Source organism: Natator depressus, chromosome 3, assembly GCF_965152275.1.
Source record: "Natator depressus isolate rNatDep1 chromosome 3, rNatDep2.hap1, whole genome shotgun sequence".
Lineage (NCBI taxonomy): Eukaryota > Metazoa > Chordata > Testudines > Cheloniidae > Natator > Natator depressus.
Window position 1 is genome coordinate 190,289,565 of NC_134236.1, and position 27,623 is coordinate 190,317,187.

The 27,623-nt window shown below is 42.2% G+C and overlaps 1 long non-coding RNA gene across 1 annotated transcript in view; it reads left to right on the forward strand.

Annotated features, from left to right (window-relative positions):
* The first annotated feature begins 460 nt into the window (after positions 1–460).
* The window catches only part of LOC141985430 (uncharacterized), a 72,919-nt gene continuing 45,756 nt past the window's right edge, over positions 461–27,623 (forward strand). Inside the window, exons 1-3 of the long non-coding RNA XR_012638938.1 lie at positions 461–521; positions 1,887–1,998; positions 3,096–3,147. This is a non-coding gene — a long non-coding RNA (uncharacterized LOC141985430). The remainder of the gene's footprint in view (positions 522–1,886; positions 1,999–3,095; positions 3,148–27,623) is intronic.

A 27,623-nucleotide genomic window follows, 5' to 3' on the forward strand; every position in this document is an offset into this window, starting at 1 on the left:
AGGCTCTGGCAGAGGGGAGGCAGTGGGGAAAAGGCTCTGGCTCAGCCTTACCCTGCTGCTGGTGTCTGTCATCATGGCCCCGAGGTGCTCCAGCAACGGGGAGCTGGAAAGAGCCTTTTCTCACTGCTTCTCCTGCTTGCCAGGGCCTTTCCCTGCAGTGGGGAAAGGGTCCACAGGGGGAAGCTGCCCAAACCTTTCCCTGCTGCCTCCCCGCTGCCAGAGCCTGTCCGTGCTGGGGGAGTCTTTTCCTGTGGTGGGGAAAGGCTCTAGCAGCAGGGAGGCAGCGTGACACTAACTGCTAAAAATAGCAGTGTAGACAGGGAGGCAAGCATAGAACATGTAGTGTACTCGCCTACATACCCACACCCATCAGGCCTGTCTTTACTCTCCTTGCCTAAGCTGTGCCGCACCAGCCACACTGCTATTTATAGCAGTGCTGTGGGAGGGACTATGTGGGTATGTATTCTGCACACTGCTGAAAGAAGCATGCAGCGTAGACATACCCTTAGAGAGACACATGGGTAAGTGCAGCACCAGTGAGGCACAGTAACTTGGGTATGGCTTTGTAATATGGCTGCTCATATCGGTATCACCCACCTGGGTGTCAATCCACCTGAGTTAACACCAGCGTAGGTGGTGGGGCTGGAGGGAGCTGGCTGTTTGTCAGGTCTCCCTTTTCCACGGTAGTGATATATAGCCTTCTCTGTGTGTAGAGTTATGCCTGTCTAATGAAAGTGACAAGGTGGGTGAGGTAATATCTTTTATTGGACCAACTTCTGTTGGTGGAAGAGACAAGCTTTCGAGCTCCACAGAGGAGTTCTTTATGTCTGGGAATAACTTGTGACTTTTAAAACTGATTTAATTAAATTGGTGCAATTCTGTCTGTGTAAACCTGTACATTTACAGAGGATAGCTAAACCAATATAGACTATGTGTGTTCAAACTTTGATGCAGTCAAATTGGTGCAAGTTCTTTTACTCTCTGTCTGCAGGTAGGGACTGAGTTAAAAGGGGATAATACCATCCTATGGCAGGGAGGGTGGAGAAGATAAACTATAGATTTGTGAGGTGCTCAGATTCTATGGTGATGATTAATATCTTATTGAATACCTGCTAAATTCTCCAAATCTGCACTGAGCATGCTGCACTCCAGGTCTGCAGCTGAACCACTTTTGCTGAAACGTTCAACTTAGGGCAGACACCGAAGTAGCTGGGCAGTAGAAGCTATTGAATTTTCAAAACTTTGAAGTATAACTTTCACAAAAAACATGAAGTGTTTTTTGGAGGGGAATATTGTCACAATTTTGGATGCACTCCAGTAAGCAGCATTTTCATAGATCAATGATCTGAGGCAGCAGAAACACAGAGCGGAAAACACAGGTTCCCCAAGCATGACAGAATGGCAAATAGGGTTTTTTTTTTTTTTTTTTTTAGGGAGGAGTCTGCCATTAGAACTTTTAAAAGGGAAAAATCCTGCTATAGCCAGCATAGTTGAGTGGGAACAGGTGAGAAGTAAGCAGTATAAGGAAGAGGCCTAGTATAGTTTATTTTCCTCTTTGAGCTAAGGGCCACTCATGGTCCCATACTCGGGCAGGATTCCAAAGTGGGATTGGACCTCAGAGTGCTAGTCTAATGAGTGATAGAGAGGTTCTCTGACTCACCCCTACATGTGGGAAAGGGAGAAGAGTATAAACTTTTTGTTTATTGCGTTAGGTCTAACAGACAAAGGTTATATAAAGCCATTGCAGATGAACGGTCTCTCAGAATAACAGCTCTGCATATTTAGATAATGCTTTTTATGGATTTGGATCTCTCCATCACCAGCCATGAAAATTATTACAAGGCATGTTTCTCCTCCAGTTACTTTAAAACATTTTTACCTTCCAGATACTAAATATTTCTCCTTAAAAACGTAAACTTTGTTGGAAGAACGTGCAGGTTGACCGTGAAAGGAAGACTTATTCTTTCAGTTCCAGCAATAACTTGTGGATAATACACGGTAAGTTCAACATTTTCAAATATTTGTGCCTAATTATTCCAGACCTAAATAACTGGCCTAATTTTCAGAGTTTAACACCCATTTGTTTCAAAATTTTGTTATACCAATAACATAAAAACCAGCGGGATCTTATTAAAGGGGAAAAGGCAAAATGCCACATTTATTGTGAATACAGAAAGAATCATAGTAAGCAGTTATAGCTATAACATTCCATTCAATTTCATATTTATTTACTCATTCATTCACACACACACACACACACACACGTTCTGCAAGGTTGTTATCATAGTTACCAGCCTTAGAGTTGCTCATGCCAAACCACTGGCCAGGTGGCCTGGACATGAGGAGGGAGCAGGGCCTTGTCAGATGCTCATCTGATGCTCCTGGAAGTTGGTTTGCAGAATCAGACCCCAAAGTTCTCCCTTTCTAGAGTCCATTTTGATAGGAATTTCTTCCTATGCCAGTCTATGGGAATTGCTTCATCATGCTGTTGCTGAATCAGTCAGCAGATGGCACATTCCTGACGGCTCCGTGCTGCCAGATGTTATCTTGTTCTTTGGTTCTCCCATTCTTGAGGCTGTCGGGTGGATTCCAGTCTGCCCTCTAGGGGTCCTCTGGTTATTTCCACTTGACGCCTTCTTCAGCCTATGGACACTGGATTCTTAGGCTGGCACCTCCCTGATCATTCAGTTATTATCTGCACCAATCATCCATCCACATACATACTCTCTCTATTTTAATCACAATTGTTAACAAAGCGAGATGAATACAACAAAAGGGCGGGGAGTCTCTGGGTGCTGTTTCTGTTGTTACAGAGTATTGCTTTGAGTCTCTCTCTGTGTGAGTAGTTGTTACAAAGAATTGGTTTGAGAACAGACTCTGTCTTAGAATGTACTAACACAATTAGCAGCTTGCAAGTTTCACACAGAGAGGGAGAGAAAACAGTACCAAAACCCAAGAGACCTCTTAATTAGTAATACCCTGGAATTTAAACTATGGGGAATCAAACTCATTTGTGATTTTAATACAGAACTTCTTTAACATGATCCAACAATTTGGCATACCAGCTGAAAATGTTTGTGTGTTCCTTCTTTCAGTTAATCTCTTTTCATCTTTCTTGCCTGAGATGTGTGCAAAAGGAATCTCCTTGTAAGTATATATTGTGGAATTAGCTTTAAACAGTCATTTAACAGCCTCTGATTTGCATAAGCACATCATGTGTTTGTGCACAGAGAGCCTGATTTTCCCCATGCTCGAGTGATAAGATTATTATCAATAAAACAAGAAAATAAGCAGACTGGGCAGGAGGCACTTTTAAGACAAATACATATTGTCCTAATTTTTTATCCTGATTCCAAAAGTTTTTACCATGCCAGTCTATGGATTTCAGCCTCTAGTTGCTGTTGTGGCAGATGGCTGCAAACTCTGCTCCAGTTAAAAAAAAAAAATCACTCACGTTTTTAGGTTTATATGGAAGTCTCAGGGAGTCAATTGTTTAAGCAGCAAGGATGACAAATTTGGGACTCTTGCCTGCCTTTGCCGAACAGTAAAAATAAGAGATAAACATGGGAATGTCCTGGGATTTTCAGTGACTTATTTAATGTGTCTTGAGATGACAATTACAGCGATGATAGCACATTCTAGGGAGAGGCCCATGTCAAACTGCCTGCAAGTTACTCCCTGCAATGTGCACTTACGCAGAATGATGGTATCCATTTTGGATATGAAAACTCACCAGAATCAGATTTATGTAGTACTTTCGTACACCTCTAGATGTCCTCCTTGTTTAAGCTAGGAGGCTACCCAAATAAACACTGCAGTTCTCATTGATACTAGAGGGGGATGAACCTCAGAGGGTTCCTGGGGTCTGTTTGGATAAAAACTCAGTAATTCGGTTGTGTTGGGAATCTTTCAAACATTTTCCAATCTTACCTTGGTAGATCCAAGAGGAGGCTTTTGGTACTCTCCTATTTTGAACTGGGTTGGAAATAGCATGAGATCAGGCTCTCTTACCAGGATTGGGCTTTTTTTAGGGTATTGCTTTTAACTGCCTCTTTGGTCACAGGTTTACAGCAGAGTTGTAAAATATACAGGATAAGCCAGACCCTTATTAGACAGAAGGAAAAGGAGAGGGATAGGAAAGAGACGAAAGAGGGGAAAGAGAAAGGACACACTGGGTTAGGGGACAACAGTATCCCATCCCAGTTGGGATTTAGCCAGCGCCGGTGGAGGTGATGATGCCATCTGGTCCCTCTCTTGCCTGCTCTGGTCAGGACATCTCTCCGGAGTATGATGAAATAGGTGCAATGTTCTCATGCTGGACCCCAGGGTCCAAGGGGATGGTTGGGGGTGGCAGCCATGATGGTGAAGCTTGCTCCTTCCTGTTTTTTTGTCTTTCAGTCAGCCAGTGTCCACTAACTTCCCCCCCCCAAAGTCTCTCTTTGAGGACCCCAGGTGATGGGTGAAATAGCCCATTTCTAATTGTTGAACAAAACAATGAGGACTTTCTTGCACACCAAATTTTGTCCACTGATTTCCAGCCCCACACGTCTTTTATGTCCCAGGTATGATCTTGTGACGCTCTCCAGAGGTGCCCAGAGTTGTGAGGCACCTCATCACCATTTGTCCTTACAATGGGACAGCCTTGTTTGTACCAGCTGTGGATCTGCTCCCTGAAACCATCAGCCCCTGGCAGCACAAACCACTACTTTTCAGGGCCTCACAGGCCTTGCTCTCTCTGTACAGGTAGCAATAGACACAAACCAACACATGAATACACAGAGCATTCCTGGCAGAGTCCAGCCCCTTATCCACTGAATGGAATTACCAGGAACAGTGGTATGGAATTACCAGGAACAGTGCACATCAGCTACGCAGAACCATCACTTTGATTAACACCACATCACTTAAATATATTTATAGTGAAAACAAGAATAAGTTTATTATCAAAGAACAGAGATTTAGGTGATAGTGAGTAAGAATATTGACAGGAGTTTGGACAAAGGCACTAGCTTTGTGGCAAGAGGTAAGAAGAGAGAAAAGTCGGCTGGCCCTGACACCCAGTTCTTTAAGTTCCCCCTGGCTGGAAACAAATGCTTACATGTAAAACTAAATCATAACATGTTTTATGGAGACTAAACGTAACTAACTGGTTACCCTGCTGTCTAAAGAAGCTTAGCTCACCCAAAGTTCTCTCCAGCTTTTTCAACCAAGCCTGGTTGAGACCCCTTTTTCATAAAGCAAAAGCACTGTCTGTTTACTTCATAAGCGAGGGGTGCCCAGGGGTCTTCTCTGCCTCCCAAATATGTTCAAGCCAACTTTTGAAGTGCACCTCAAGATAAGGTTCTCTTCCCCTGCTGTTTTTCTCATCTTGTTAGTTTCTTTCTGAAGTTCTTACAAGCTGCCTTTTGGAGTTAGTCCAGACTGGTGGTAAGGAGGCCTATTGCAGGTGAGACAATACTCAAATATACAAAAACAACTAAATGGATAAACCTCTCTTGTCTGATAGAAAACCTGTTTTTCACCTTTGCTGGTGACCACCTTCCCCCACCTCCTGACACAGACCTTAAGAACATGTTTTCAGTATATACATACATAACTCCTTATATGATGTCTGCACATGCATTTCAAAATGATGTTGTTGACCAGTGTGACACCAAGTTTTATTTGAGACCACACAACATTTTTTGGTGAACTAGAATGCACACACCAGACTCAGTAGATTTCTGTAAGCTATCTGCACCCCCTTTGTCATTAAGAGGTTCTTGGGTCACAGATCTTAACAGAGTCCTTGAATTGTGTTGGTAGGCCTTTTGGTTGGATTAATTCAATCTGTCTCCCTTTTGTACATTTTCCTACTAATATTTGTTATAGCTTATTGTAACATTTTATGAACTTTCCAGTTGTGCTTCCAATTATGGGAAATTTGTAGGATCAATTTGTAGGCTCAATTATTTCAACAGTTAATCCAAAGCATTCATCTGCCTGTGCAGGGTTGTCCCCTTTGGTATATTTCCCACAATGTTCTGTCCAGTGCAGTTTTAGATTCCTTGGCAATGGGGCATCCCTCGCTTCCCTTGAGAGAGTATTCCACAATCTGACAGTCCTTATGTTTCTTTATATTTAGCCCACAGTGTCATCTTGTTCATCTCATTCATCCTAGCTGCAGCCCATGGATACCTTGAAGGGCATTAATTAAATCAGGTTGTTAAGAAACTGTTTCATCCATAAGAAGCTTATCTGCTCATAATACTCATAATGCTATAGAGACCTATCAGATATTTGATAAAGAGGAAAAAAAACTCCTAAAGAGCATGATAAGGATAAATTTGGGCAAACCTGCGTGTATCAGCATGATCTGAACCTTTAAAATAGATTACAGGCCCAGTATACCCCTGTTTCTGGTTCAGCTCTGAAGAAGGGAATCTTGTGAATTGTAGTTCCCAGTGCCAATTGAAGTTATGCTGGGAAGGAACATCAGAGCAGATAAACAGCCCTTTCCCTCTGAACAAAGAGAGTGGGGAAAGAGCAAGAGTTCTGGGCTATTCTGATAAGTGCCCTGGAAGGAGCCTGGATTTTGGTGGAACAAATGAAGCAGCTTTGTGGCAAGAGACGCAGAGGGGAGAGAGTTGGTTGGACCTGACAGTCAGTTCTTTGTTCGCTTCCCCATGGCTGGAATGCATGGAGAAGGGAGAGTGGGAGCTCCCCATTGATCAGGAAATGTTGCTATTGTATCCTGGAAAGAGAGAAGATTGCCAGACCCTTGAAGGAAAGTAGTGACCCAGGGAAAGGCACTGGGTGAAGAAGGTTTGGACTTCTGATTTTGGGAGGATTTTTGTTACCCCGGCAGGTGTGGAATTTTGCACTTCTCTCTCGCTACTAAAATTGTCTGAAAAATGCAAAACTAACATCACAAAACTATGCTGCTGTTTGTGTTCAAAGCAATCCTGTTTTTTAAAAAAAATTGCAAATTTTTTTAAATTAAAAAAAAAAAATCTATGGCTGACATGAAAAGGCCAAAAGAAATGGAACAGGGCAGTCTGCAAAATATATTCGATGCCTGTATACAAATGCAAGGAGTATGTGGAACAAGCAGGATGAACTAGAAGTTATGGTATGTGAAGAAAATTATGACTTAATTGGCATCACAGAGACTTGGTGGGACAACTCCCATCATTGGAGTACCAGCATTAAGGGATATAGCTTGTTCCGAAAGGATAGCTATGGGGAAAAAAGAGGAGATGTTGTGCTGTATGTCAAGAATGTATACAATTGCTCTGAGTCCAAGAGGACATGAGACACACTGCAAGTCTCGAGTGAGGATAACAAGGGAAAAGAACAGCAGTGATATTATGGTGGGGGTCTGTTATGGATCACCAAATCAGGAAGAGGAAGTGGATAAGTCATTCTATAAGCAGGTAACAAGATTAGCTAACACACACAAGCTAGTATTAATGGGGGATTTTAACTTCCCTGATATCTGTTGGAAGACTATTGCAGCAAAACATAATACGTCCTACAAATTCTTAGCATGTGTAAGGGACAACTTTCTCATTCAGAAAGTTGAGGAAATAGCTAGGGGGTCGTCCATTTTGGATCTGGTTTTGACCAAGAGACATGAATTAGTTGCAAATGTGGGGGTGGTCGGGAACTTGTGAGGAAGTGATCATGATCTAAGAATTCAAGATCTAATGGAAAGGAGGTCATGAAAACAGCAAAACAAGGACACTGGACTTCAGAATGATGCATTTCAGCTGATTCAGAGAAATAGTAGGCAAGGTCCCATGGAAAGACCAATTAGGAAAAAAAATGAAAAGGGGACTGGTAGTTCTTAAAAGATGTAATACTAGAGGCTCAACATCAAGCTATTCTGATGCAGAGGAAAGATAAGAAGAGCCGCAGGAAGCCAGTGTGGCTACACAAGGAGCTTTTTAGCTATCTAAAAACCAAAAGGAATACATACAGGAAATGGAAGGAACAGCATGTCACCAAGGAAGTATTCCTGGGAATAGCATGAACGTGTAGGGACAAAAATCATGAAAGCCAAGACACAGAATGAGTTACAGATGGCAAGAAATGTGAGAGATAACAAGAAGGGGTTCTTTAAATATGTCAGACAAAAAAGAAAGAAAAGAGATCAAGGATGGTGTGGGTCCACTGCTAAATAGAGAAGGTGAGCTGGTAACGGAAGATGATAGGGATGCAGAGCTGCCCAATACCTACTTTGCTTCAGTCTTCTCACAAAAAACCAACATGTGACTAGCAAAGTTACCATAGACGACAAAGGGGGAAGGGATGAAGATTAGGATAAGTGAAGAACATGTCAGAGATCTTCTGACCAATTTGAATGAATTCAAATCAGCGGGGCCTAATGCTATTCACCTGAGGGTACTAGAGGAATTAGCTGAATAAATCTCAGAGCCACTAGCAATAATATTTACAAACTCATGGATGACAGGAGTTGTCCCGGAAGATTGGAGAAGGGCTAATGTAGTGCTCATCTTTAAGGAGGAGGAGACAGGGAACTATAGACTAGCCAGCCCGCCTTCAATACATGGAAAGCTACTAGAGCAAGGTATAAAACATTCAATTTGCAAACACCTGGAGAATAAAGGGGTAATCACAAGCAGCCAGCATGGATTTACTGAGAGCAAAACATGCCAAACCAGCTTGATTTTCTTCCTTGATAGGGTAACTGATGTGTTGGATAGGGAATGTGGTGGACATATACCTGGACTTCAGCAAGGCTTTTGACAGTCCCACAGGACATTCTGATAAGTAAGCTGGAGAAATTCAGGCTCTACAGAACTACCATTAAAGTAGATACATAATTGGTTAAACAATCGCAAACAAAGAATAACTATTAATGGACCAATGTCAGATTGGAGGGAGGTCTCGAGTGGGGTTCCACAGGGATCTGTACTGGCTCTGGTGTTGTTTAACATCTTTATTAATGATGGGATGTAGATACAGAGAGTGTGCTGATCAAATTTGCAGATGACACAAAGCTGGGTGGCGGGTTGCCAATACTTTGGGGGATAGAGCTAAAATTCAGAGGGATCTTGATAAATTGGAGAACTGGGCTATAGACAACAAAATGAAATTCAACAAAGACAAATGTAAAGTGCTACACTTAGGGAAGGAAACCCAAATGCACAAATACAGAATGGGGAGTAATTGGCTTGGCAGCAGCACTGCTGAAAGGGATCTGGGAATTGTGGTGAATCAGAGCCTCAACATGAGTAGGCAATGTGATGCTGTTGCAAAAAAAGCAAATGCCATTTTTGGTTGCTTAACAGAGGCATAGCATGCAAGTCATGGGAGGTGATAGTGCTGCTCTACTCGGCATTGGTTAGGCCTCAGCTGAAGTACTGTGTCCAATTTTGGTCATCAATGTATAGAAAGGATGTAGAGCAACTGGAAAGGATCCAGAGGTGAGCAACAAAGATGATCAAACAATGGAATGGAAGTCGTATGTGCAAAGGCTGGAGGAACTGGGTATGTTTAGTGTTAGAGGGCTTTCCTTTCACCCTCCCACTTCCCTGGCTCTTGTCATGCAGACAGCAAGCCACAAAACACCAGAAGTCCGAAGTGCAGACAATGCAAGGTTTATTGGGGTTAGTTTCCAAGCAAGCATATTCCAAAGCCCTTCACACCAGCTGGGCTTATCTCTATACGCTGAAAGTCTGTTTCCCAAAGTTCCGTTCCCAGCTTTGACCCCGCTGAGCATTTACCCCGTGTCCCCTTCCCAGCTCTGATTCCACAGAGCCTTGCCTGTGTCCCTGTTCCCTATTCTCCGTTCCCGTTCTCCCCCCACTTAGCAAGCATGATTCCAGTTTCCCTTCCCCGCCACTTTCTATTTGACCCAGTTTATATAGTTATATTCTCAGCTATACCTTAACCAATTATTTTACTGAAATTTAAATAACCAATCCTAACGTATTGTAACATAATTCTCTAACCAATTATATCCCACTACCCTAATTAACTTACACCTAGCAAAATTAATTGTACAGCAGACAGAAACAATTAGAGAACCAGACAGATTAACAATAGAAAAATGGGGGCCATAAAAATAAAACAATATAGAAATGAGGGTTTCACAACCATAACCATTGATAAGTGATTTCTTGCCACACAGGATGCTATCAAACTAAGTTTTCTTTAACCAGCTTAAGATCTGTTTCTTTATCTGGTGGTGATGGGCACTACTAGGACAGGGTCATCTTCCTAACAGCCCAATACCACCTTATTTCTATGTGACTGGTTTGGAATGCGAGGATGTGACCTTAAGCTTCCTAGCTTATGGCTGCCCCTGCTGCCAAAGGCCTTAACCTAAGAACAAGGTCTCAGACTATCCTAGTGAGAGAAGGCCCATACACAGTCCACCTGTGATTTTGATTCTTTGTTTTATACCTCTATAACTAGCTAAGTGATAAAAATACACCTTTGTTCTTAAAGTATACGCCTTTACAGTCAGGCTTGAATATCTATATTCCAACATTTAGTTTGGAAAAGAGGAAATTAAAGGAGGACATGATAGTGGTCTTCAGATACTTGAAAGGCTGCCACAAAAAAGATGGAGAAAAGTTGTTTTCTCTTGCCACAGAGGGCAGGACAAGAGGCAATGGGTTCAAATTACAACACAGCAGATTTAGATTAAATCTTGGGAAAAACTTGCTAACTGTAAGAACAGCAGGACAAACCAAATGCCTCGGGCGGTTGTGGAAGCATCTGCACTGGAGACTTTCAAAAGGAGGCTGGATAGCCATCTGTCTTGCAGGATTTGTTATTTCTAAACCATCCATCTTGTCGGGGTTAGACTAGTTGACCCTTGCAGTCCCTTGTAACGCTATGATTCTATGGTTTTTTGTTTACCAAAATCCCAAGTTTTGGTAATGGAAAAACTCAATACCCATTTTGAGAATTTAAAAAAACCCCAACATTTAGAAACACTTTTAAAGGGCACAATTTTTGAAAAAGACCATTTTTAAAAAATTGCTTAAATTTTTTTGACCAACTCTACACTAGGCTGATGTAAACTGAGGTAGCAGCAGCTGCCTGGTAGAAACTGAGGACGTTGCTATGTTCATATTCACCCCCTTTGATCATTCTCATCTGATTGATCACAATTTGCAGGTATATGAAATAGAAGCATTTGGGGAGCTTACTGTGCTCCACATGCATAGAAGCCAAACCATCTTGTAAGAGCAGCTTGAATTCTAATAGGAAAATTAATGCCAAAGCAGGTCAATCATATTAAACTGGCACTGTTTAACACTCCCATGAGCTGTACCGATCTCTATCTGCTACCCAGTGGCATTCAAAAACATTAGCTGCATTCATCATCTTGTCTTGTGGTCATTTCCAATCTGATCAGTATGATGAGTGAGCAACAAAGACATCACCAATGGCAGCGTGGCCCAGATTCATCCCTAGTGTAACACCAAAAGAAGTCACAGGAGCTACATCAGGGATAAATCTGCTCCCAGCTTTTGGAAAGGAAGTATTGAACAACATAGCTGAATGACCACAACAAGGAGTGAGCTGTCAGACTGAAACCATAATACCTTGTTTTGCACAGCGCAATGCTTTATCTTTGTACAGCTTTCTATTGGACATTGTTAATCAGATTCCATGAGCCTCTTATTTTCTGTTCTCCATTTGCTGTAGATATTAGTATTCTGCAAACATACACAACTTGATTTTTTTATGTAACATGAAGCTGAAAATTACTTTTCCAAATGGATTGATTGTGGATTCTCACAGAGACAAAGTGGATGAGAAAAAGTTGCTGAAGTCATACATTACAAATTGCTTACTTCCTGTTTATAGAAGCCTCTAATTTAAAGCTCAGCAAGGAAGAATTATTTATATTTACACATGATCGTATACACTCAATCCTAGATGTGTATTCTCTATTTGGAGAGAAAATTAAAATTTAATGCAATATCACTTACCAACTACAGTGATTGATTGACTGGAGTCTTTAGTTACTAGTCTTCCTGCTCCAAATATATTGGAGTGATAATGGATAAAATGCATTTTGGTGTCATAGTATCTTCAGTGAATACTCAATTGGATAATGCTGGCAAGAAGGAAATAAAGAAGGCGGAAAAGTGACGCTGAGGTGAGGGAGGAAGAGGAGATAGAGAGAATAAAGTGAATTCCCAGTGCCAGAGAGATGTGAGGGGAAAAAAGCACAGAAAATAATGACAGGAAGGGAAGAGAACTACGGAAAGCGTTTTTTGAAAAGAGGGCATGATGTTGGGGTCAGTAAAATTTATATTTTATTCATTAAAGGTTGTTTTTTTTAAAAGGGTGAAGCTGTGAACATTTTGTGTAAGGTCTTCTGGTGATCATCAGAAAGTCTTACAAGTTCTCTCTATGAAAATGTGTGGGCAGTTAGATCTTGGAGAAACATTATGTTCTTGATTTCATGCAGCAAGTCTCTTTGGAAGCTGTTGCACACAGCAGTTAAGTTTATTCTCTGACTACCATAGAAATAATTCTGAGGCACAGAGCTTGTAGTTATTGCCACCAGTGAAGTCATTTCCTTTTCTTTGGACTCTGCGTGGGAGGCTGCTGACAGCTTTCTCTGCTCTCTTTGCGTAATGTATTGGTTCTGTGGTGGTGGTTTTTTTTTTTGTTAGAATGAGGCTGTTGCTATCCAACATAGTGTCTCGTAAAAGCCTTCTGTCTAAATACAGGAAATACATGAGAGGAGGGGAATGCAAATTACCCCCTTCTGGATCCATCCGTCTAGAGCTGTGCCTTGAGGAGAAACCAATTGTCTGGCTGATTATCTATTCAAGGTCTCTTCAAAGACCCAAACTGGATAAAAGGAGTGACTTGGATTCAGGAGGGTGCTTGTTCTGAGCTAACAGCAATTATGGACTTGTGACCACAGAAAATCCCCTTGGTGGGGTTTGAAGGACTGTTCACTGGCCATTTCCCTTGTTGGAGTCAGAGAGTGATCTCTAAGTTTATTAGCATGTGTGTAGGTTTTTATCTTTTTAAATATGTAAATGCTCTGTAATGCTTTTATCCGAAGAGTAAATGTGCTTGCTTAGGAAGAGCTGTGTGGTAAATGGTAGGTGCCTGGGTTTTTAAAGTTTGAAGGGCTAGGATTCTACTTCCAACTCTCCTCCCAGTCTCCATGTATGTGATTCATACGGTGTTTGTGTCTGTTATCTTCAGCTCAGATCCATTACAACAACTGTACTGTGGGGGTTTTTTACAGGCAAAAAACTTGCCATTTGTAGTAGCATGTTAGTGAAACTTTTTTTTTCTTTGCTTAATACACAAGCTTATTTTGTTGTTGTGAAGTGGTGACAAATCCAAGAAAGTTTTGGAGTTATTTTTGCTTAGAAGGGATCGATGCATTGTAATGACCTGGTTAGTGTGTTGAATTTGAAGGAACGGTGAACCGCAGCCACTGGGAGCTGCGGGCAGCCATGCCAGCGGATGGTCAATGTAAGCAATCGGTCTTGTGGCCTGCAAGCAGCTTACGCTGACGGGCCACGTGTGGGCCGCAGGTTGCCCACCACTGCCTTAGCAGCTGAGTGCAAATAGCCTAAGTTAGGAACCTACACAGAGTCCATGCTTCCCACAGCTTTGTTACAACTCTTTAAGTACTGCAGATTAATTATACACAACATCATGTTTATCTAGTAGTGTGATTTTCTATATGATCAGTGACTTGTATTCCAGACAGAAGGTAAAATGCATAGGTTATTTTGAAACATTTAAAATAAAAATAGCAAATATTCATCCATGTGAAGAACTGGAGACTCTTAACTGGAGCTAGAGCGCTCGAAATATTCAGTCCAAGTCCTAGCAACATGCAGCATGTTAAGTCTAAGGAGCATCCTCCCTTGGGTGTGGATGTGGATGGAAGTTATAAGAAGAAATAGATACTTTAGCAGGATAGTAAGGAAGTTCCAGGCTTCACTTTGTTTTTTTTTTATGGGATTGGCAGTTGTTTTTCTGCAAGAGATACGGAGTGAACATGGTTGCTAATGTCTGTTATTGTATTTCACACGTTTGTCTTTGGTCCTTGTCAATATGCTCTCACTTATTGTTGTAGCTGTCAAGACAAAGTTGGGTCTTATGACAGACCAATTAATCTGATCTATCATTGCCATTTTGTGTTTGTTTGCTGCCTTGCAACTTTCTGAAAAGTACAGAAAGGTCATCTCATCCTCTGTGGCCCAACCTCCTGCATGATAAGCTGTTCTCCTTCCAAAAACTGGTTTCCCTTATTTTAGTTTGCACTTACCACTGAGCTAACTAGTTGCCAGTGTTGGGTGAACTAAGACAGAGCCTGTGCAGAGTGCATAGACCCAGTAAACCTAGAGGACTGAATTTGGATCTGATGTAAGCGGGTTCCATTTCATTGACTTAAATGAAATTGCATCCATTTACACCAATCTGAACGTGACCCAATGAATTCAAATGCTTCCGGAGGTCAGAATTTCATGTTCAGTAACAGGCAAAAATGAAATAAATGATCAGAAGTCCTATATATTGATGGATATAGAACATACATAATATGGAAGTAGACAATATTTAGTTGTGTTTTCAAATAATAAATAGGGAATATGGAGTGGGGGGACAGACACACTTTCCACATAACTGGCCAAATTCATCCCTGGCATAACTCCACAGAGGACATCTGTTAGACTAGGGATTAATGTGTTTCAATTTAATTTTGTACCTCCTTTCCCATCAACTTTGCCAAAACCTAGGGTTACATTTTTTGTGGCTATGGAGGATTTAATAATTGTGTTGGCACAGCTTTCTTATAACATGTGCTCCCTGCAGTGTTTTTTTTAAAATACGTATTGCACTTTGATCTCTCTTGACTCAATTTTTAAAGTTGATGGCTCCTTTAAGAACTTAACTGGATGGTCTAAGAACTCTGTTTGCTGAACAGGTTCAAAACACATTCGTGTTCCTGGAAGCTTATTTCAAAGGAGGAAAAGATTTTGGTTGTAATTCTTGGGCAGAATCTTGCTGTTTGGTTGAATTTAATCCCTACTGACTCTACTCCCACTCCACTGCGTGACCTGCCTCAGAGTCAAAAATTCAAGGCCCAGATCTGCAGCTGGTATAAACAGGCACAGCTCTGTTGAAGTCAGTGGAGTTACACTGATTACATCAGCTGCTTATCTGGCCCTTGCAGACAAACCGGTGAAACTGGGATACTAAGAATTGAAGCTTGCTGTTTCCAGAAATTGGTTTGCTAATTCCTAGTTCAGAGCAATGTGCTTGAGCTGCATCTTGCCTCTGGGGGAAAAGTAAAGGGCTTCTACCGCCAGCGCTGTCAAGATTTGTTGGAGGAGCTAACGCCAGATATACCAGCAATGAAAATGTGAGTGGGTGGCTAGATGCTTTCCATCCAGCAGTGATGGGCTATGACAGCTTGTGCAGTCTTATGTAAGCAGACCTGACAATTAAAATGTGCTTATTTGATATAGTCAGAGGAGATGTGCTGCACTGCACTGGCTTTCTGAAGTCTGAAATAACTATTTCTCTCAGCAAATATTTTCTCAGAGATGGATCTTTTTAAAATTTGGGAGGATTAAATAGTTTTTATAGGGCAGGGAACTTTTCTCTTGTTTTTCTGAATTTTATTACAGGGGAGAGTTCACCTGGTTTTGTTTTTACACTTCAGAATTGATTTTTCTCACCTGTGTTTCTCCTTCCATTTCCCAAAATAGATGGGATAAAAAGTTCTGACCAAGCAATTCTGAAAACCTGCCTTGTTTGTTTGCTTAGAGACCAGCAACACTCAGTCTTGTGAAAGGGATTAGTTGGGCTTAATTTTGGGCAAAAAGTGGTGAGTAAAACTCTCAGGTGGCAATGAGGAGAGACTGCTGGGTGAAGAAAATGGACAGTGAAAGCATGTGACTAAGAGAACCAGGCAGAGGAAAAAATGGGCTAATGAAGGAGAAATAGAGCTCAAGAATAGGTTTGCAGAGTTGGAAAATAAAGAAGGGGCTCAGCAGGTGGTCACTGACGGTGGAAGGGCAAGGAAGAAGAGAAGAGCGGCTAGTCCTATAGGAAAAGGGGAAGAGTCAATGGAGACTACACCAAATATGAGCCCCAGGAAGATACAGGATGGGTTGAAGAGGATTACAAGGGAGAATAGGAATGGAAAGAACTTGCAACCAGAGGGAACAGGGAATAGACTGGAGAATCGCACCGTCACCAGGAAAAGGCAGGTCTACATGATCGGGGACTCCTTACTGAGAAGAATGGACAGGACTGTAACCAGAGTTGATCCAGAGAATAGAAGGGTGTGCTGTCTTCGAGGTGCTAAGATACGGGATGTGGACCTGAGGTTGAAGAGGATCCTAAAGGGAGTGGGAAAGAATCCACTGATCGTCCTTCATGTGGGAACAAATGATACCGGTAGATTCTCACTGGAACATATCAAAGGAGACTGTTAGGCTGGGACCTCATAGAAGAAATGGTTGTAGGGGACAACCTTGGTTCGAGTGATCATGAGCTAATTCAGTTCAAACTGAATGGAAGGATAAGCAAAAATAAATCTGACTAGGGTTTTTGATTTCAAAAGGGCTGACTTTCAAAAATTAAGGAAATTAGTTAGGGAAATGGATTGGACTGAAGAATTTATGGATCTAAAGGCAGAGGAGGCCTGGGATTACTTCAAGTCAAAGCTGCAGAAGCTATCGGAAGCCTGCATCCCAAGAAAGGGGAAAAAAATTTATAGGCAGGAGTTGTAGACCAAGCTGGATGAGCAAGCATCTCAGAGAGGTGATTAAGAAAAAGCAGAAAGCCTACAAGGAGTGGAAGATGGGAGGGATCAGCAAGGAAAGCCACCTTATTGAGGTCAGAACATGTAGGGATAAAGTAAGAAAGGCTAAAAGTCAAATAGAGTTGGACCTTGCAAAGGGAATTAAAACCCATAGTAAAAAGGTTCTATAGCCATATAAATAAGAAGAAAACAAAGAAAGAAGAAGTGGGACCGCTAAACACTGAGGATGGAGTGGAGGTTAAGGATAATCTAGGCATGGCCCAATTTCTAAACAAATACTTTGCCTCAGTCTTTAATGAGGCTAATGAGGAGCTTAGGGATAATGGTAGCATGACAAATGGGAATGAGGATATGGAGGTAGATATTACCATATCTGAGGTAGAAGTGAAACTCGAACAGCTTAATGGGACTAAATTAGGGGGCCCAGATAATCTTCATCCAAGAATATTAAAGGAATTGGCTCATGAAATTGCAAGCCCATTAGCAAGAATTTTTAATGAATCTGTAAACTCGGGTTGTACCGTATGACTGGAGAATTGCTAACATAGTTCCTATTTTTAAGAAAGGGAAAAAAGTGATCTGGGTAACTATAGGCCTGTTAGTTTGACATCTGTAGTATGCAAGGTCTTGGAAAAAATTTTGAAGGAGAAAGTAGTTAAGGACATTGAGGCCAGTGGTAAATGGGACAAAATACAACATGGTTTTACAAAAGGTAGATCGTGCCAAACCAACCTGATCTCCTTCTTTGAGAAAGTAACAGATTTTTTTAGACAAAGGAAATGCAGTGGGGATCTAATTTACCTCGATTTCAGTCAGGCGTTTGATACCGTGCCACATAGGGAATTATTAGTTAAATTGGAAAAGATGGGGATCAATATGAAAATTGAAAGGTGGATAAGAAGTTGGTTAAAGGGGAGACTACAGTGGGTCATACTGAAAGGTGAACTGTCAGGCTGGAGGGAGGTTACCAGTGGAGTTCCTCAGGGATCAGTTTTGGGACCAATCTTATTTAATCTTTTGATTACTGACCTCGGCACAAAAAGTGGGAGTGTGCTAATAAAGTTTGCGGATGATACAAAGTTGGGAGGTATTGCCAATACAGAGCAGGACCGGGATATCATACAGGAGGATCTGGATGACCTGGTAAACTGGAGTAATAGTAATAGGATGAAATTTTATAGTGAGAAGTGTAAGGTCATGCATTTAGGGATTAACAACAAGAATTTTAGTTAAAAGCTGGGGATGCATCAATTAGAAGTAACGGAGGAGGAGAAGGAGCTTGGAGCAGTGGTTGACCACGGGATGACTATGAGCCTCCAATGTGATATGGCCATGAAAAAAGCTAATGCGGTCTTGGGATGCATCAGGCAAGGTATTTCCACTAGAGATAAGGAGGTGTTAGTACTGTTATACCAGGCACTGGTGAGACCTCACCTGGAATACTGTGTGCAGTTCTGGTCTCCCATGTTTAAGAAGGATGAAGTCAAACTGGAACAGGTACAGAGAAGGGCTACTAGGATGATCTGAGGAATGGAAAACCTGTCTTATGAAAGGAGACTCAAGGAGCTTGGTTTGTTTAGCCTAACCAAAAGAAGGCTGAGGGGAAGATATGATTGCTCTCTATAAATATATCAGAGGGATAAATACCAGAGAGGGAGAGGAATTATTTAAGCTCAGTACCAATGTGGACACAAGAACAAATGGATATAAACTGGCCATCAGGAAGTTTTAGACTTGAAATTAGACGAAGGTTTCTAACCATCAGAGGAGTGAAGTTCTGGAACAGCCTTCCAAGGGAAGCAGTGGGGGCAAAAGACCTATCTGGCTTCAAGATTAAACTTGATAAGTTTATGGAGGAGATGGTATGATGGGATAACATGATTTTGGCAATTAATTGATCTTTGACTATTAGCAGTAAATATGCCCAATGGTCTGTGATGGCATGTTAGATGGGGTGGGATCTGAGTTACTACAGAAAATTCTTTCCTGGGTGTCTGGCTGGTGAATCTTGCCCACATGCTCAGGATTCAGCTGATCGCCATATTTGGGGTCGGGAATGAAGTTTCCTCCAGGGCAGATTGGCAGAGGGCCTGGGGGTTTTTCACCTTCCTCTGCATGTGGGGCACGGGTCACTTGCTGGAAGATTCTCTGCACCTTGAAGTCTTTAAACCATGATTTGAGGACTTCAATAGCTCAGACATAGGGGAGAGATTTATTGCAGGAGTGGGTGGGTGAGATTTGGTGGCCTGCATTGTGCAGGAGGTCAGACTAGATGATCATAATGGTCCCTTCTGACCTTAAGATCTATGAATGGACACCATTGTATTGCAGAAGTGCCTAGAGATTCCTATTCAGATTGTACATTAGGGTCCCCTTGTTGTAGTAGGCAAACATACTGAGATACAGCTCCTGCCCCTAACAGTTTACAATCTTAGACAAGACAAAGCGCAGGAAGGGAATCCGGGACACAACAAGGTGAAGTGGCTTGTCCCAGGTCAGCTAGTAGTTTTGGGACAGAGCTGGGAATAGACCCCGGCCCACCCAATCCAGTGCCTTATCCACAGGCTTCCTGACTGAATGAGCTAGGTGTGGTTATGGACCGAGATGTAGGTGGTCTGACGTAGCAGTCAGGGCAGGAGTCAGGTCTAGTGGGTGAAGCAGGCATCCAGGGTGGGGAACAAAGCCAAGGATCAGCACCAAAGGCAACAGCCAGTTACCAGAGCCAGAGGTGGAGCCAGAGTCAGAACCAGGAATCAAAGCTGAGGGTCAAAGCCGAGGTCAGATACTAGATACCAAAGTCAAGTGTCAAGCTGGAGTCAAGGTCAGAAGTTAGAGGCTGGGGATAGCGCCAGAACCGGTCACTGAGGATTAGAGGCAAGTGCAAGAGGAAAGACAAGGATCAAGTATGGAGCAGGAGCACGGTGGGAAGAAGAGCGAAGGCAGGGGTGAGGCAGGAGTTGGGGTTGGTCCTGTTTTTAGCAGGGGATTGGACTCGATGACCTCTTGAGGTCTCTTCCAACCCTAATATTCTATGATTCTACGATTCTAGGAGGCAGGAGAGGATCAGGACTCAGGAATAAAGTTGGGTGCAGGAGGCAGGCACAACAGGAAATCATCTTGTTGCTCAAACAAACTTCCTGTTCCTCCTCCTGGCTTAAAGGGCATAGTTGGATCAATCAGTGGAGCCAGGCAATCCTCCAATCAGAGTTACTGTGGGTGGTGTCTTAGCAGGAGCTATAGCCCTACCAGGTTCCCAATCCACCTATTTTCAGTAGGCCTTGGGTGTAGCGGCTATCTGGGGGATTCCCAGGCCTCGGTTTAAGACCAGGAACAACACAGGTGCATAGAAAGCAATAAATAGAGTTTAAGGGAGCATGCTATGACCATAAAATAATTAAACTTTCTATCAGTGCTGTAAACCTAACCCCTTGCTGGCTTTTTGTGGCAACAGGAACAACAGATGAGGTATAAACAGTCCAGCGGATGATACAATGGAAAGGGCTAGTGAACATGCTGACAGTGGTGTAGGGTTTTGAAGGCAGAAGGGGACAGGAAGCCAGTGAAAGGACTGGACTCTATTAGAAGCAAGTGATGTCAGTGACTCTTGCACCACTATTTTGGACAAGATAAAGAGGTGAGAGGAGGAAGCTGAAGTAGCTGCGATGAGAAATAATTGGGGCCTGGATGAGGGCTTTGACAGTCGGGTTAGAAGGGACCGGGCAGATTCTGGAAATCATCTGTAGGAAAAAACAGCAGGTTTTGGTGACCATCTTGATGTGACTGGAGAGTTGAAAATTAAACCAGATTGTGAGTCAAGGAGAATGGTGGGATTGTCAGCTGTGACTGAGAGGAGGAAAGGAGCTTATGGAAGCAAGATGAAGAATTCAGTTTTCAGTGTCGAGGTAGAGGTGGTGGCAGGGAGTCCAGGAAGAAAAGCTGGAGAGGTAGTCGGGATGGCAGGGAATGGGAGGGCTGGTGAGAGAGATTTGAGTCCTCAGTCTAGAGATGGTCTACTAAAGTGGTGGGCAACCTGCAGCCTGTCAGGGCAAGCTGCTGGCAGGCCACCAGACCGTTTGTTTACATTTGCACAGCCGCCCACAGCTCCCAGTGGCTGCGGGTCACCATTTCCGGCCAATGGGAGCTGTGGGAAGCAGTGCGAACCTGGCCGCCACTTCCTGCAGCTCCCATTGGCTGGGAACAGCGAACTGCAGCCACTGGGAGCTGTGGGCGGCTGTGCAAATGTAAACAAATGGTCTGGCGGCCCACCATTACCCTGATAAGCTGCGTGTGGCCCACAGGCTGCATGTTGCCCACCACTGGTCTACTATATAGTCTCATTAGGAAGAACACGTAACTCATTGTCCAGGATAAAGAAATTTAACAGACTAAGCTTAAATAAACTTAAACAGCCTAAACTAATGTCTCAGTTCAACATCCGATATTCTCCTTGAAATGTTGGGCCAGACCATGGTCCCTGCAATAGTCCCTTTGTGCTGTGGTTCTCAACCAGGGATACACAGATGTCTTCCAGGGGGTACATCAACTCATCTAGATTAGGTGAGTCAATTAATCGCAGTTAACTTGCACGATTAACTCAAAAAAATTAATCACAATTTAAAAAATTGCTATTAATCGCCATCTTAATCGCACTGTTAAACAATAGAATACCAATTGAAATTTATTAAATATTTTGGATGTTTTTCTACATTTTCATATATATTGTATTCTGTGTTGTAATTGAAATCAAAGTGTATATTATTTTTGATTACAAATATTTGCACTGTAAAAATGATAAACCAAAGAAATAGTATTTTTCAATTCACCTCATACAAGTACTGTAGTGCAATCTTTGTCATGAAAGTGCAGCTTACAAATGTAGATATTTGTTATATAACTGCACTCAAAAACAAAACAATGTAAAACTTCAAAGTCTACAAGTCCACTCAGTCCTACTTCTTGTTCAGCCAATCACTAAGACAAACAACTTTGTTTACATTTACAGGAGATAATGCTGCCCGCTTCTTATTTACAATGTCACCAGAAAGTGAGAACAGATGTTCACGTGGCACTTTTGTAGCTGTCATGGAAAGGTATTTACCTGCTAAATATGCTAAACATTCGTATGCCCCTTCATGCTTCGGCCACCATTCCAGAGGACATGCTTCCATGCTGATGACGCTCATTAAAAAAAGAATGCATTAATTAAATTTTTGACTGAACTCCTTGGGGAGAATTATATGTCCTCTGCTCTGTTTTACTCGCTTTCTGCCATATTTTTCATGTTACAGCAGTCTCGGATGATGACCCAGCACATTGTTCGTTTTAAAAACACTTTCACTGCAGATTTCACAAAACACAAAGAAGGTACCAATGTGAGATTTCTAAAGATAGCTACAGCACTCCACCCAAGGTTTAAGAATTTGAAGTGCCTTCCAAAATCTGATAGGGATGAGATGTGGAGTATGCTTTCAGAAGTCTTATAAAAGCAACACTCTGATGCGGAAACTACAAAACCCGAACCACCATAAAAGAAAATCAACCTTCTGCTGGTGGCATCTGACTCTTATAATGAAAATGAGCATGCTTCGGTCTGCTTTGCTTTGGATTGTTATCAAGCAGAACCCGTTATTAGCATGAACACATGACCCCTGAAATGGTGGTTGAAGCGTGAAGGGACATATGAATCATTAGCGCATCTGGCATGTAAATATCTTGTGATGCCGGCTACAACAGTGCCATGAGAACACATGTTCTCACTTTCAGGTGACATTGTAAATAAGAAGCAGGCAGCATTATCTCCTGTAAATGTAAACAAACTTGTTTGTCTGAACTATTGGGTAAACAAGAAGTAGGACTGAGTGGACTAGCAAGCTCTAAAATTTTACCTGGTTTTATTTTTGAATGCCGTTTTTTTGGTACATAAGTCTACATTTGTAAGTTCAACTTTCATGATAAAGAGATTGCACTACAGTACTTGCATTAGGTGAACTGAAAAATACTGTCTTGTTTTTTTACAGTGCAAATACCTGCAATCAAAAATAAATATAAAGTAAGCACTGTACACTTTGTATTCTGTGTTGTAATTGAAATCAATATATTTGAAAATGTAGAAAACATCCAAAAATATTTAAATAAATGGTATTCTATTATTGTTTAACAGTGCGATTAATCGAAATTAATTTTTTTTTAATTGCTTGACAGCCCCAATATAGATATTTGCCTAGTTTTACAACAGGCTACATAAAAAGCACTAGTGAAGTCAGTACAAACAAAATTTCATACAGACAATGACTTGTTTATTCTGATCTCTATACTATACACTGAAATGCAAGTACAATATTTATATTCTAATTGATTTATTTTATAATTATATGGTAAAAATGAGGAAGCAAGCAATTTTTCAATAATAGTGTGCTGTGACACTTTTGTATTTTTATGTCCGATTGCATAAGCAAGTAGTTTAAGTGAGATAAAACTTGGGGTTTTATCAGACTCCTGAAAGGTGTACAGTAGTCTGGGAAGGTTGAGATCCACTGCCTTTGTGCTCTGGCAGCATAAATGTGCCACAAAGCTGCCATCACTAGCCAATTGAATTTCCATAGCATATTAGGGGTATGACCAGGGAAACGTAGGCATGACCAAAGTGTTGCTGCTCTCTGGTGATCCCTGAGAAATATTTCCATCTTAGTTCAGTAAGCGTAGAAAACTTCAGCTAGACAATACCAGTCACACATACTTTGTAGGTTTAAATCCACTTGAATGAACATTTAAGTTTGATTCGTCACTGCCTAACCCCCTTGTGTAGCCATTTACCTCCGTGCAAAGTGGGAGGCAAATGCCGCCGTGGTATAGGTGAGTAGAGAATTCTGATTTAGTCATCACTGTGTTACACCAACTTTGCAGAGTGGAGAGCGCTGAAGCTTGATCCAAATGATTTGAAGTACCTTTTCCTAGAAATCTCACAAAACCAGGCTCTCTTATAAGGTTTTTAATACTTCCTGGTTCTGTTTGGGTCCAAAATACTTTCTTGTGACTTGTCATTTCTTTGGGGAGAAGTGATAACATTTATTTATAGCCAATGATTTTAGTTTATTATTTATATAGTGATATTATGATTAATTAACATGTTATTGTCTGTTAAAGTAGAGTTAATTTGTAGGATTATACAAGTATGAGATGGATCAGTATTTAGTGGGAATTATGTATTAGATATAAGTAAGAAACTGAAACACAAGAACCTGTAGGCTGAGGCCTGCAAGATTTTAGCTTAGCTATTTTAGGCCTTGAAAGCAAGAAACGCTGTCAGAAGTAAGTGACCGAGGAATAGCCCAATGCTTTAAGATTATGGGAAAAGAGGTACCAAGGGTGCAATTTTTCTCCTCGGGTCAGTGTTGCAAGTGGGCCTGTATTCGCACGAGCCCTTTGGCTCTGCATAGAGATCCTGGCAGAGGGAACAAACATCTTACACTGAAAATCAGTTCTTTCTTCTTATATTGACAATTACTTATTACAGACCATGGCATCTTAAATTGTGATTGGTACTACTGTGAAAATTTAGACAGAAGATTAAATTTTAAATAATAAAATGCTGTAAAAGCAAATATTGTTTTCAACATGTGTTTTAACCACAGGATACCGGTGATACATTAAATGAAAACCTATACAGCCTATAAAATTCAGGATCCCATATGTTTTTAGGGGACACAGACCAATAAGGAAAAGAGGGTTGACACTTTCATGAACATGTGCAGAATGTAGGTATAGATGGAATCATATTATAAAAAAAGGGTGCCCAGAGTGCAAAAATTGAGCTTCCTTTGGGAAGCCTCCAGCAGGAACCATCCCTCTACTGATAACCAATCCATGAGAGAGCAACAGGCTCTCTCTTTAACACCATCTAGGAGGAAGTAAGTATGTCTGTAGTTATAACTAGTACGTGGATATATTTAGGAATTGTACGCTTACAACTTTGTTGACAACTTTAATAAAACTACTAAAATTAGTGAACTTTGTTCTTGTGATTGTACGTGTTACTCCCTGTCTAGGGGGCCGGCAGGGGTTAGGCACCCAGCACACAGTCTAGGGGGCTGGCAGGGGGTTGAGGATCCTGCAGGCAGCCTAGGGGGCTCACTGCATCAGCAGGAAATCCCACCGCAACACACTGACCGCAGTTCGGATGTCCCTGCGGCCAGACTACAGTTGGCTATCCCTGGGCTCCTTCCTCCCCTCCACTCCAGGTGTACCTGAATCCCAGGGCTGGCCTCAGTCTCCTCGGGTAGACTGCCAGTGGCAATCCCAGCAGCTCCTCAGCATCGGGCGTGCCTGGCAATCCCGGTTCCTGGGTTCAGGAACAGCAGAAGTCTTCCACGGTTCCAGCTCCAGGCTGGAAGCATCTGCCTCCCTTGGCAGCTCCAGCTCAACTGAGGTGCAGGGCCCACCTCTTTTATGCTTCTGGTTCCTGTCCTACCCTTCCACTTTCAGCACGGTGGTCTGGGCCTTCCAGATTCCTCCCACTAGGGGGCGTTTGGCTCTTCCTTGATGTCAATCTGTGAGGGAGGCCATGCCCCTTTGCTACACTTGCCTATGGTTTCATGTATTCCTATGAGCTCTAAAGCTACAACGAACACAGATACCTCTGTTGAACTTGAAATTGTAGCCACCAGAGCTGAACCCACTGTAATTAACATTAAATAAAATAAAAGGCTACAGAAATTGGCACCCAAGATGAAGCCAGAGAAAAGAAACCAGTGGAAAGAAAGGTCCAAGGAAAAATAGGTCAAAAGTCTAAATAGACTAAAAGGGAGGCTTCCTGCTTTTGCTTATCCTGGCTTGCATTTTGTGTCATTTTGTTTGTCTATGTGATGTTGTTAGAATTGAGCTGAGGGGAAAGTTGCGTATGGTACCAAAATAGGGAATTAGCAGTTGTGTGTGAGGGTCCCAGCACTCATGTACGGGTAGAAACCCTATCAGGCATGGCAGAGTGAGTCAGATACTTTGCTGTCATCCATCATTAATAAACTCCCCAAACTTTGGACTCCTCTGGACTGCACCGCCAATGAAGGATCAAGGAAAACTTTGTGGGGTCACTGCCCCTCCTCTTGGTGGACTCCAGCTGCAAACAGCTGAAGGAGAAGCAAGCACCACAAGACCTTCTCAATAGAAAAAATCCCTATAAAATAGTTATTAGGACCCAGGAAGGGGTACCTTCTACTATTTTTCTAAGGGAATTATGAAACAAAATAAAGTATCTGTTCAGGCATTTGTTTAAACAGACCCATAAATGCCCTTGGAGACCTTTGTGCGAGATTACATTAAAACTCATGGGGGAGGGTTAGTAAAAAAAACCAAGTAATGGAGTTCTTTGGGCACACAAAAATCCATGACATTTGATGTGTTCCCTCTTTGAAAAGGACAAATTAAAGATAAAAGCTTAAGAGGTGAAAGGAATAGCCATGGATTGTGTCTATATGGCATGTAATATCCTGGAAAGAAAATTTAAGAGAAAAGTAGAGCAACTGGAAGAGGCAAAACAAGCCTTATCCAAAGAGCAGAAGACCAGTAGCACTTTAAAAGAACAGCTTAGTCGTACAAGGGAAGTAAATTCCGTACTCCTTTGTCAAAGGAATAGTCTTGCAAAAGACCTGACTTACAGTAAACAACAGTTACAAAAGGCTGGGTATAAAATTATGATGTGAAAAGAAAGAGCACTAGGTCAGACATTCATTTGGGCAAGAAGTGAGAGTAGCAGAGTTAGCTCACAGAACATAGGCATTAGAACAAACCTGTGACATTCTAAAGAATAGGTACCGTCAGGTAATAAATATTAAAGGTGAAAATGGGCAGACACCTCAAAAAGATCAGAAGATTGACTATATGGAACTGGAGTTGCCACCTGTATATGTTGTGAATATGTGGCCCAAAGTCCTCAGTTTTGCACACACAGGAGCTATTGTTGTTAGTAGAGATAATCACACCCATATGCATACAGTAAGAACAGAGATTGCACCTTCTTTGAAGGTCAGAAGAATGTAGTTCATTTTGTGAACCAATTTGCATGCTCCTATGTACACTGAATTTACCCACTAATTGCTTATGTGAATACATGATCTGTATGTATATGCTTGTGATTAGCGATGATTCTAACTGGTCATGTGTGTACACAAGTGCCTTAGAAATGGTCACAAATGGCTTATTTATACAATTAGGAGCATATAAACGAATGCTTGTAAATTAAATATTGATCTTGAAAATATGGACCTTAAAAATCTACATTAAAAATAATCAAGGAAAGTAGTATAAGGGCCCTACCATCAATCAAACCCTGACCCCACCCCTTGACCCCTTAGCCCCGCCCCTTGACCCCTCAGCCCCGCCCGCCGGAAGTCCCACCCCATGGGTTATTACTTCCGGGGTCAAGGCTGCCACATGACCGGAAGCAAGGGGTGTCATGTGACACCCACCCCACCCCTTGACCCCTTTAACCCCACCCCTTGACCTCTGCCCCCCCCCCCCCCACCGGAAGTCCTGCCCCATGGGGTATTACTTCCAGGGTCAAGGCTGCCACGTGACCGGAAGCAAGGTATGTCATGTGAACCCTCTAACAACTCCTCCCACTGCCCTCTACCAATCAGGATGGGTTTCGCCCCGTAGGACTTCCCCCCCAAGAGGAGCTTTGACCAATCAGGGCGAGTTCCAGAGCGGGGTGTCCTCTCCGGAAGTGGGTCTTGTGACCCCTCTAACAACTCCTCCCCCCCCACCCTCTACCAATCAGGATGGGTTTTGCCCTGTAGGACCTCCCAGAGAGGAGCTTTGACCAATCAGGGCGAGTTCTGGGGTGGGG